Source organism: Miscanthus floridulus, chromosome 8 (genome assembly GCF_019320115.1).
Source record: "Miscanthus floridulus cultivar M001 chromosome 8, ASM1932011v1, whole genome shotgun sequence".
Classification (NCBI taxonomy): Eukaryota; Viridiplantae; Streptophyta; class Magnoliopsida; order Poales; family Poaceae; genus Miscanthus; species Miscanthus floridulus.
Window position 1 is genome coordinate 192,021,816 of NC_089587.1, and position 12,649 is coordinate 192,034,464.

A 12,649-nucleotide genomic window follows, 5' to 3' on the forward strand; every position below is an offset into this window, starting at 1 on the left:
CTCAGGTACACATCGATGTCGTTGCTAGGTTGCCTTGGGCCTTGGATGAGCACTAGCATCATAATAAACTTACGCTTCATGCATAACCAGGGAGGAAGGTTGTAGATACATAGAGTAACAGGCCAAGTGCTATGACTACTGCTCTACTCCCTGAAAGGATTCATACCATCCGCACTTAAAGCAAACCTTAAGTTTCTGACGTCATTTGCAAACTCTGGGAATTCTCTATCGATTGCTCTCCACTGGGACCCATCAGCAGGGTGTCTCAACATATTGTCTACCTTACGGTCTACTTTGTGCCATTGCAATAACTTTGCATGGTCTTTGTTTCTGAACAGACGTTTCAAGCGTGGTATTATAGGAGCATATCACATAATCTTGGCAGGGATTTTCTTCATGGGATGTTCGCCCTCAATATCACCAGGGTCATCTCGCCTGATCTTATACCGCGATGCATGACATACCGGGCATGCATCTAACTTCTCGTACTCCTCACCATGGTAGAGGATGCAGTCATTAAGACATGCATGTATCTTATGGATTTCTAATCCTAAAGGGTAGATTACCTATTTTACTTCGTACGTAGTGGCGGGCAATTCGTTATCCTTCGGAAGCATCTTCTTTTGGATTTTCAGTAACTCCCTAAATCCCTTGTTAGATACACCATTCTTTGCCTTCCATTGCAGCAATTCCAGTGTGGTACCCAACTTTTTCTGCCCCGCATCACAAGTTGGGTACAGCAATTTCTTGTGATCCTCTAGCATGCGTTTAAACTTGATATTCTCCTTTTTACTTTCGCATTCTCTTTGTACGTCACGAATGGCCTGACCAAGATCATCAACGGGCTCATCTTCTGCCCCTACCTTTTCTTCAGCTTCCCCCATTGTAGTATCATTGAAGGCCCCATATTCAGCAATAATGTCATCATCGTCCTATTGTTCTTCTTCACCTTCTTCTATTATAACCCTGGTTTCTCCATGCTTCGTCCAACAAATATAGTTTGGCATGAAACCCAACTTCAACAAGTGTGAATGAAGACTCCTTGAGCTAGCATATTCCTTCAAATTCTTACATATGGCACATGGGCAGCATATGAAACCATCGCGTTTGTTTGCCTCGGCCACACGTAAGAAAGAATGCATGCCCTCAATGAACTCTTGGGAGCGGCGATCAGCATTGTACATCCAAAGCTAGCTCATCTGCATTACATGACAGACATACCATATTAAAACCTAGAACATAATTAGTTAATTATACGACGTGCATGCCACCACACAAGGTATTAATTTATGAAAGTCTCGCTACAATATAGACAATCCCAACTACCAATAAAAAAACTAAAGCTAAAATGCACTTCAGTAGCATAAGGATTTCATGACCAATTCCAACTAAAACAGACAGATCATGCGTTTGTTCAATATCTATGGACTTCTTCCGTAGGATCACTGCCTCATCAGCCGCCATAGCCGCCTGTGCAAGAGAGTTTTGCACGTGTTCAACATACTCTTTCTCCCAGTACCAGCCTGAACATCCAGTGCCATCCCACTGAAATTAAAATAAAAAATTAGAACTTTAATCACAATCATCATGAAAATAAGTATAAATTAACCATAATCATCAATTGCGACAAAATAACTCACATTGCGATCCGGACACTTGTAGAAGATACGGCCCTTGTTGGGACACTCCTTCCTCACCCGGTACTCCATCATAATCTTCTCCTCACACTTGCCGCATGCAATGAGAGGGAGGTCCGGCCTCAGTCGCTTTGTAACCCGATGAGAGGCTGAGGACCCGAAAGCAGTTGCCATCTACTCTCTATACTCATTTTTAACATAATATAAATTTCTCATTTTATAAACAAATAAAATTCAAAAAACTCTAAAATTCTCTATATCTCTAAAGCATGAAGTGTGCTATGCAAGCTAGAAATGAAAGCTCAATACTAGTTTTGAATAACTACTTTAACCTTCCTTCATCCAAATATGCAAACTTTAAAGTGATTTTGTGCTTAAATGGCTTACAAATAAAAAAATCTACCATAAAAAATCACATATATCTAGTCCACAAAATGAGATAAGCTACTGATGAAGCATGAGAGTATAAAGTTGGTAACCTTTAGAACCGAAGAATCGATGGAGGAATGGAAGAAATCTTGTGATCACCGGTGATGAGGAAGAAGAGAGGCTGGCGATGAAGCAAGAACACTGAGCTCGAAGTGGCTCGGGCTCGGGAGGAACAAGGGGTATATAGGAGGGGATCTTTAGTCCCGGTTGTAGACAGAAACCGGGACTAAAGGTCCATTTCTAGTTCCGGACGGAGCCTCCAGCCGAGAGTAGACTTTTACTTCCGGTTGGAGGGACCAACCGGGAGTAAAAGTGAACCTTTAGTCTCGGTTGGTAGCTTCAACCGGGACTAAAGGTCCCCTCCAGCAAAAGCCTGACGCAGTAGCCGTTGGGCAGGGACCTTTAGTCCCGGTTGGAGCTACCAACCGGGACTAAAGATTTCTCTAGTCCCGAGCGCAAAAAATACCGGAACTACAGCTAAATTTCGAAGTGGATCAAAGGTCGTTTCTCTACTAGTGAAAGATATCAACATGAGCCATGTAAAATCAGGTACGTATATCATGTATAGGCATAGTTTTGTGCAGCAGAACGTGAACTTTTCATCAGCGACAGGTTTAGATTATTGAAAGGAGACTCATAGAATAACTGGATTTTTTTTGAGGGGCATAGAATAACTGGATTGGGATTTCTTTTTCAAGACAAAACACAAGCTGTATATATATGATATTGGTATGCTGTAAGCTGACATCAAGGGGTGCTAAACCATGCAACACAGATCATGTAAATGTGCGTGCAGATTTTCTAAATGCTTGCATGAGAGTTCCGTCAGCATGCATCAGATTGGTCTGAGAAAAATTAATAAACTAATTGGTCACTGAAGGAGGTATGAAGCGGCCTGCAAAACTAAAAGGTTGTGATGGAGATAAGCTTCTCACCTTGCGTCGCTAAACAGCAGTGAAACAGGATAAGAAGCCTCAAGAGATAAACAATGTTGCAATTCGGTGATATTTTATTGATAGGCACTACCCCAGATCTGAACATCACTGCCGGTTCAAAAACCCACTTCACTGCTAGATTTTGAACCGACAGTGGCATACCAGCAGTGATGGGGGTTGACATTACTGCTGGTCCTTAAAAACCAACACTGATCTACAGGAAACAGTATCGGTTCCTGGCTCCACCCGGCAGTGTCCAGTTGAACAACACTGCTGGTTTGTAGTTCCAACCGACAGTGACGGTTGCTTCAAGAGTGTCGGTTTTTGGCTCAAGCCAACAGTGTTGAGCAAGCCTACACTGTCGGTTCATGGATCAAACCGGCAGTGTTGTAGTAAATATCAGTGTTGGTTCATGGATCAAACCGGCAGTGTTCTCGTAACTATCAGTGTCGGTTCATGGTTCAAGCCCACAGTGTTGAGCAAGCCAACACTATCGGTTTCCTTCTAACCGGTAGTGATGGTTATGACAACACTACCGGTTTGTTGCTAACCGGCGGTGATGGCCCGTTCGTATTTTATTGTCTTATAATTTATTTTAATTTATATTTTTCTGTGGAATCGGGTTTCGCTTTATATACACTACGTAGACGACAGGTCCATCAATATTAAACATTACAAATGTTACTATTACAATTCAAATGTTCTTATCCACATCTCGATCCCTCAAAATAAAAAAGAAATATTCTTGGACTTCGCAAATGCTTCTCGGACTTCTTACAATAATCTGGAGAGCCGCTCTAGGCCATACTGGTCCTTGTACTTCACGGATTGTGCAATGGAAAATACTCCATCTTTTTCCAATACCTCGGCTAAGATGAATTTTGCCAGCTCCGATTGTAGTGCGCCGATCTCCATGTGTAGCAGCCTTTTGTGCTTATATTTCTTGCGCCGTCGTTCAAAAAAGATGATATCCAAAGAGGAGCAATAAATCATTTTGTTGAACTATTAATAGACATAAATGAAATGGGGATTATACACACCAACTTATCGGCTTCTTCTGATTTCCCGCCGTTGTAGTGAAGCATTGCCCACATTACATAAAACCCGCATTCATTGTTTCCCGCCGGCTGTGATAGGTACTTCCCCTTCATTTCGACAACCTTGAATGGGACCGACGTCCCACCAATATGTCTTCTTCGGACACTGAGCAACATTAAAAGGAGAAACATTAGAAAGCGGTATGTGTGATTAGAAAATAATAGTTATTAGGATCACTTACTAATTCAGCACTGCCACCGGTGCATCTAGATGATGAAATGGTTTTTTCTTCGAGTCCCACACCTCGAGCAGATTTTTGGCAAGATTAACACAAATGAAGACGAAATGGTTGCTGCAATCACAAAATCCTAATTATCGAATAATCTTAACGAAAAAGAAGCATAAAATTAAAAGCCGAGAACACATACTCGCAGTTGTAGGCTAGAAGTATGTGGGTTTTCTTCTTCATCATGAATTTGTCAAAAACAGCAATCAATATCTGTTTCAGGTCTTCCACGTCACATCCATAGAGGCCTAGACATGTCCTCTCATTGACTCGCATGAGGTCCAAGAAGCCTATGTAATCCCATTTGCTTTTTAGAATGCAAAATTTTGCTATACACCTACATAAAATAATGGGAAGTGCTCAAAAGTTAACAATTTGTGTCTCAAGAGAGTAGTTAATTGTAATATCGTGCGTGTAGGGTACTTATATAGTCCACAACGTCAACATTTGAACATCGAGAGAGCATTTCTGGTATAGCTGGAACAAGCACTCCCACTCGACATCGAACTTCTCTTCTTCAGGATATTGGAAAACATGTGGCGAACAGATAATAACCTTAAAACCAAAGTTGTCCGTCTCTATTGCTTGAGCCATGTAATATTCATGTAACTGACGCATATATGTTGTCAGATTTTTAAACTCATGATCGGGAACCAAAAGATTGCCCCTTTCATACTTCATTGCCGGTGTTCCCATCCCTTGTACATCATAATAGATGTTCGCGACCTCTTCCATGGTTAAATTAGGGTTATCTTTGACTAACTTCATAATGTTCCTTAAATCTTTATTGTGTATTTCTTCATCTCTTGTTGTAGCATATTTATTCTATGTTTGCCTTTTGAATTCAGACTTCAACAAAAACAGAGGCAGTGAGGCACATAGATTGAAGAAACTAACACAATCTTCCTTCGAGATGTGTGCTGTAAATTTTTCTTTCGTCAAGGTGGTAACGCTGCCACTGAACGACCTTTTTCTTTTTTGTTGGTGCACTTTGGGAGCATTAGCGACCGAATCCATGGACCTTTTCTGCGACTGCGAGGATGTCCTTGATCTTGTTTTAGGCTAAGGTGGAGGAGGAGGATGACGACGAGAATTCTATTTTCCCGGCACTGATGAAGATGGAGGAGGAGGAGGAGGAGTCCCTTTTCTTGAGGCTGATGATGATGGAGTCGAACGAGGAGGAATAGAAGGAGACCTCTGTCTTCTTGGGGGTGATGGCTCCAGATGAGGAGGGGAGTGATCTCTGTTGGGAGATTGTGAGTGATCATTGTGGGTGGGCGAAGACTCACAGTCATCCTCATCACCAGAGGACAATTGAAGGTCAAGCTTAATGAAGCGCTTGCACCAGGTGACTTGAGAGCCCTTATTTTGACCAAGTGTTGGCCTGTCTTCCGCTATGGGGTACTCAATGGGTATCTTGTTATACTTCTTATCAAGTATTCTGTCAATGGTGATGCGAGCATACCCTAGTGGAATTGGGCAGCCATTAATTGTCCTGTCTCCCACAGGCTAGGCCTGGTCGAGCGCCACCTTGTCCTTTGTCCATTCCTAGCGGATGTACAACCCAACATTGATAGGTTTTGTGATGTCGTCCACCAGATGAGGCACATTCGCCTCTTCTTCGTCGAGCGAGGTCGATCCGCAGCTGTTGCGACCCCTAAACTGTGGGCTAAAGGCACTAGGAGTAGGGTTTTGTGGTACTACTGACCCCTTGGACAATAAAATTTGCTCGACTCGCGCTTCAACGGTCACCTCAATCCGTGCTTCCATTCTGTCTTCCATCTCTTTTAGTCTCCTCAAATACTCTACCTCATGTTCCGCTCTACCCCTCGAGCGGCTCCGGTAAGTGTTAGATTCTTGGGGGAATGCTAGTTTCCAAGGAACAACACCGGTTCCTCTAGTGCGACCAGGGTGCTCCTTGGTTCTGAGTGCTTGGGTGAGCACGTCTTTCTCCCTATTAGAAGTGCGAGTCCCTTGCCTCACCTCCTCAGTTACCTGGGAGATCCTCTGGATGAGTTTGCTCATGGGCTGATTTGAGGAGCTAAAGCTCCCATCCTCGGCGTGTCGTACATTTCTCCCCATATAGTATAATACCGATCTAGGCTCCCAATCGATGGTCTCAACCTAAACGCCTTCCTCAGCAAGGTGATCCATCTTTTGAAGTTCTGCTTCAAATTCTAGCTTCTTTTTGGCGTAGCCACGAGAGCCGAGATGATGAGGATTCGTCGCTTTCTGTGAATTCTCCTTATTCTTCGTACTCAGTTCTAAGTACTCCTCGGATAACCTGTATTCCTTGAAATCCTGCCAGAAGTCCTTCTGCTTGCTAATCTATCTACCATCGAAATCTAGCTCTTTATTTTGGAGGACAAAATTCTTGTACAATGTCCCCTTGAAATTCTTGAAGCATGTCCCCATGATTTCTTTTGCTTTTTTCTTGACTAACTCCCTGTCATACTCAGCTGAGAAAGTGAAATACTCTGGGATCTTGACATCCCATATGTAATCCTTCTCGCTTTCGAGAACTCTCCACCGGTCATCATCTTTCCCAATCCACTTCCTATACTTAATCGGGATGAAGTCCCTAACAAGTAACACGAGTATAGTCTTGTATTTGGTGAAAGCTATAGGCAGTGAGAGTGGATCCCCGAATTCATCGAACTCAGTAATGTGCCAGTGTGCATTCCTACCAACAGGAATCTTTGACACGCCTCGCTTGGATCTAGCCTTCCTACTACCCAAACCCTCTAGCTCCTCAGCCAGCGAAGGCTCCTACTAGAGACACCAAGTAAGCTATGACCCTCTCAATTGATTAGCATGTGTGGCTATATAGTGACATCATACAAAAGTTACCTAGCCATCTTGGTCATTTTGACCCAAATCGAGCAGGCCAGACGAGGTCTATGGCTGCTCATTCTCACTAACCTGATTGACACCGTCACCGTTTGTTGGATCATGCGGCTCTCCTGTCCCAGCGATATCAGCCGCTTCTTGTTGCCGATCAGTTCTTCAGCGATGGGGTAATAGGTGACGATGAGTCATGGCTGTGACACGATCGTTGTTAGTTTTGGCCGCGGACAACTACTAATAGCATATGTTCATATATATAATATGTTTAATGCAAAGTCTAATAATAAGTCCACATACAACAAAGTCAAATAATAGAATATGTTCACCTAGAACAAATTCATTATTTGATTGACCACATACAACAAAGTCCACCTACTGTTCTACGAAACTAAGCCTACATCAACTTCCAAATAATAAAAGCGATGACCATAGCCATAAATAAAAGCATGACATCTTTCCAAGACCAAGGAGCAATTCTCCTAATCTTCACATCTCTAGCGAGTGGCTTCTCTTCGATCTCCAATGCTAGTGGATGGCCATGGTTTGCATTCATTGGACCATAGTAGGCCGGTTGCCCATGGTTTGCAAGGTAGGCCCATGCTTCAGCTTCTATATTGTATTTTTTGTGCAAATTACCAGGGTAGCGATTGACTTGAGCATAGCAATCTTCCCAGGTTCGATAAATCCCAGGCATGTGACCAACATGCACTACATACCATGCCATGGTTGCCTATACATTTAAGTAAATTAGGCATGTGGTAAGTGGTATTGGTAACTCACTGAAAAAAGTTATTATTCAAGTTATATGGCCAAACTAAATCTATTTAATGTTCTTTATCCTTGACATAATAAAAAAAATAACCTCAATAATTGGACTATTTATTATTCGGAGATCAATGTGGTTTAGTAATCATACTTGCTGCTGCTACCGAGCCAATTTTAAAAGTTATTTTAACTTTTTTTTCTAGAACAAACATCTATAGATGTCTTTTTTAAGCATGCTATACATTCCATCAAAATCAATTGACACTCTACCCTATAGCGATTATATCTGTACACATTTGACAAGAATCATAACATTAATGTGTACATTTGACTGCTAGTTTCCATTTCTTGCAATAATTACAAAGTACAGAGATATCATAACATTATGCAACTACTATTCGAGACAAATATGCTCATATCATTGTCACATATTCAATCTAACTTTGTCAAGAGGTGTTGATGATCAATGTTTAAATACTTAGACTACACACAGCGCAAAATGTCACTTAGCTGTGACTCGAGGGAATAACTTGTTGCGACAACATGCAAATAACACCAATGGTTCTTAAACAGTTTAGGGCCATGATTACTAGGTCCTCAACAAATAAGTAGGTAGCATAATCTCTTCAGGGAAAAACTAACTGTTTTATGTAACAGCATGCACATATAAGGATAGCTAAACCAAGAAGTAACAACGTGTAACTCAATCGAATAGAAATCAGCTGCTATTGGGAAGACAACAACAGTGGGGCATTTCATCTAATACTTAGCGGGCAGTGAGCCACGCACTCACGGTGGGGGTAGGAAAGCAGCTGTCTGCGCATGCTCCTGAAGGCCTCAGTGGTGCTCCGTCATCAGGTGATGGACGGCGTGGGGAGTGCTCCGGCGTGGGGCGGTGCACAGGCATCGACGTCGAAGAAGAGGAGTGTGGGGCTGGGAACGGCGGCATGGGGGGGTGGACGGTTGCTCCGGCGTGGGGTAGTGCACGGGCCTTGGCGTTGAAGAAGAGGAGCGCGGGGCTAGGAACGGCGACGCGGGGGGCGGTGGACAAATGCTCCGGCGTGGGGCGGTGCACAGGCGTCGGCGTCGAAGAAGAGGAGCACGAGGAATAGTTGGCGCGGGGTTGAAATTTGGAAAATTTCAACCCGTGGCGGCCTTTTATACCAGACCTCATCATTGTCGGTTCTAATTAGAAACCGACAGTGATGGGGGTACATCACTGCCAGTTGTAAATAGGAACCGACAGTGATGGGGGTACATCATTGCCGGGCAATTCTTTAAACCGGCAGTGATTTCCGTGTAGCGGTTGTAGCATAAGTAACTTATCTTTTCCACTTCTTTTGAATACCTCCTACTGGATCAACGGTTAAGACCCCGCAACTTAGCCCCCGATACCCATGTTTGAATCCCGGGTGGCCCAATTTTTTTGGTTTAATTTTATAATTTATTAAGCGGTCTAAAGGTCAAAAAGATAAAATAAATAAACCTTGGCACACATCCTATACTGGCGCAATGGTTAAGTGTCTAAACTCTGTAGCCCGAGACCCGAGCTCAAACCCGAGGGCTGGCATAATTTTTTTAATTTTTTATATATCACTGTCGGTTTTCAAAATAAACCGACAGTGATAACAAGCATCACAGTCGGTTTCTTCTCATCACTGTCGGTTTTTTGAAACCAACAGTGATGTTTATATATATTAAAAAATTTCTTTTATATACTAAATAAATAGAAGCATATGTATTCCTATGTCAAAATGGCTTGAAATTTTTTTAGCAAGCTTGTACACCCAAATTAAGATCCTAGGATCTTAGGTTTTTCTAATCATTTTTTATTAATTATATTTTTTTGTGTGCTGAATGAGACAAAAGAGGGTGAATTTCATCTTGGACCCAAAAGATTTTTCATCCACCTCCACAAAATTCTTATCCCCAGGGCACATTAGAGCCTGTGTAAAAGTTTGGCACCATTCTGGATCTTTTTGTGGGTAGACTCAGTTCAACCTATAATTAAACGGTCTCGTCGCGCGGAAATTCAATTAAACCTCAGAAAGTAGCAAACCATCTCCAGAAAATCCAAAATTTGGTGTTTCCTTCACACGTGGCACGTGCAAGCCTAAGAAAAAGTTTGAGACCAATACAATACCGGAATGCATATGAACCACAGAAACCTTGATAACCTATGTGTATAGTCATAGTTCGACGAAAGGGCACATGTACCTCTGTGAAGCATGTATAATCTACCTATGTCGAAATGGCTTGAAATTTTTTTGGCAAGCTTGTACACCCAAATTAAGACCGCACATAGGATCTTAGGTTTTTCTGAGCAGTTTTTTTATTTATTATATTTTTCTCTGTGTTGAATGAGACAAAAGGGTGAATTTCATCTTGGACCCAATAGATTTTGTCATCCACCTCTACAAAATTCTTATCCCTAGGGCACATTAGAGCCTGTGTAAAAGTTTGGCACCATTCTGGATCTTTTCGTAGGTAGACTCAGTTCAACCTATAATTAAATGGTCTCGCCACACGGAAATTCAATTAAACCTCAGAAAGAAGCAAACCATCTCCGGAAAATCCCAAACTTAGTGTTTTGTTCACACATGGCACATGCAAGCCTAAGAAAAAGTTTGAGACCAATACGACACCAGAATGCCTACGAACCATAGAAACCTTGATAACCTATGTGTATAGTCATTGTTCGATGAAAAGGCACATGTACCTCTGTGAAGCATGTATACTCCGCCTATGTCAAAATGGCTTGAAATTTTTTTGGCAAGCATGTACACCCAAATTAAGACCCCACACAGGATCTTAGGTTTTTTCTGATCATTTTTTATTTATTATATTTTTCTCTATGCCAAATGAAACAAAAGAGGGTGAATTTCATCTTGGACCGAATAGATTTTTTCATCCACCTCCACAAAATTCTAATCCCTAGGGCACATTAGAGCCTGTATAAAAGTTTGGCACCATTCCGGATCTTTTCATGGGTAGACTCAGTTCAACCTATAATTAAACGGTCTCGTCGCGCTGAAATTCAATTAAACCTCAGAAAGTAGCAAACCATCTCTGGAAAATCAAAAACTTGGTGTTTCCTTCATAAAAGCCTGAGAATAATTGTGAGACCAATACGACACCGGAATGTATATTTCTAATTGCCTAACAAATGTTACACGAATTATATGCATGAAAATAATTAAACACACAAAGCTGTACATATTAAAATTAGAACCCAATTAAACTATGATCTTGAAAACCTAGGTAAATAAACATTAATTACTATCAGAATCACTGCCGGGATCGATCGGGCCATGCACACTAACATGCCTCTGTAGCCATATATGATAATTGATGTCATGGATTATGTATCCGCTTGTATCGATAAAGTCCAATGCCCGTATGAGTGCACTCTCTCGTGCCTCACAATACTGAAAGAATGGTTGACCATAGATGTAACCTACTGAATGACCACTGCCTCTGTTAGTAATCCTTATACAGTACTGGTGTCCTTCTATAGTGAGCTGGCTAAGGTTTCCATTGCAGAAGTCCCAATCGTACCCGAGTTGCTCCATAGCTTGGTCTAGAACGGCCCACAAGCCACATGTGGCATAGGTAAGGTCGTATAGCGCAATCTGCATGTGGAGAAAAAGAAAAAAATAGAGAATGTTATTACAATAATAAACAACAAATAATCATGACTTAGGTATAAGTGACCATTTTACCACATCCACATGGTTGTAGCTTGCAAACCATTCGCTTGCTTGCGGGCGGGGATATCACCAGCATTCAAAGCAAGTGCCTTGAAGTCGAGAAATCAGGCATATCATAGCAAATACGTCGAAGTGCCTCTAAACAGATGCGCACGACACTTAATTGGGCGCTTATCACGTCTGGGCTCTGTATTCCCGTCCCGTAGATATGGTTCTGATGATTTGAACCCCTCACAGGGATGAAAAAACTAAGTTCACACATCCATAGCCGACCACTTGCATTAGATGTCGTGTTACTCGACAATGTCCAAGATAAAGAACCAGCTAAGTGTTGTTCACAGCCAATCTATTGGGGATATAGTCTATGACATATATGCATGCAACAATGATATTAAACTAATTACACTTATTTGTTAGCATAAAAAATAAAAGATGTTGGAAAATATTTCATACAATAGCTGGAACAGGGAACCGTGGAATGGCCATATTAGGAGCGAATGGCTGATCGCTAGGGTAGAAACCTAGTTCTTGTGGTGGTGGAGGTCTGTTGTTCGTACCACCTGATCGATAAAATGCAAAAAAAAATATGAACATAAAATATATGCATAAAAAAATTCTTCCAAGTAAAATGTGGCAACATAATTAAATATAGATCGAATGTAAGGAATAAGAATATATATAAATGTAGAATGCAAAGAAACATGAATATAAATATAGATCAAATGAATATAGATAGAATATTGGAGAAGATAACATATCAATACCATTGAAAAATGCAGGAGCCATGACCAAATCATGTAGAGAGAGTGGATGTCTTGAGAAGTGAGAGTGAAACATAAGAAATGAGACTGAGAGAGTTCGTGGGTGGGTGGGATCGAAGTATGTGGCCGGCAGTTTGTTTTATAAAGGGGGGCATGGACATTACTGCCGGTTTTTAAATAGAACCGACAGTGAAGGTGGCTATCACTGCCGGTTTCTAAATAGAACCGATAGTGAAGGTGC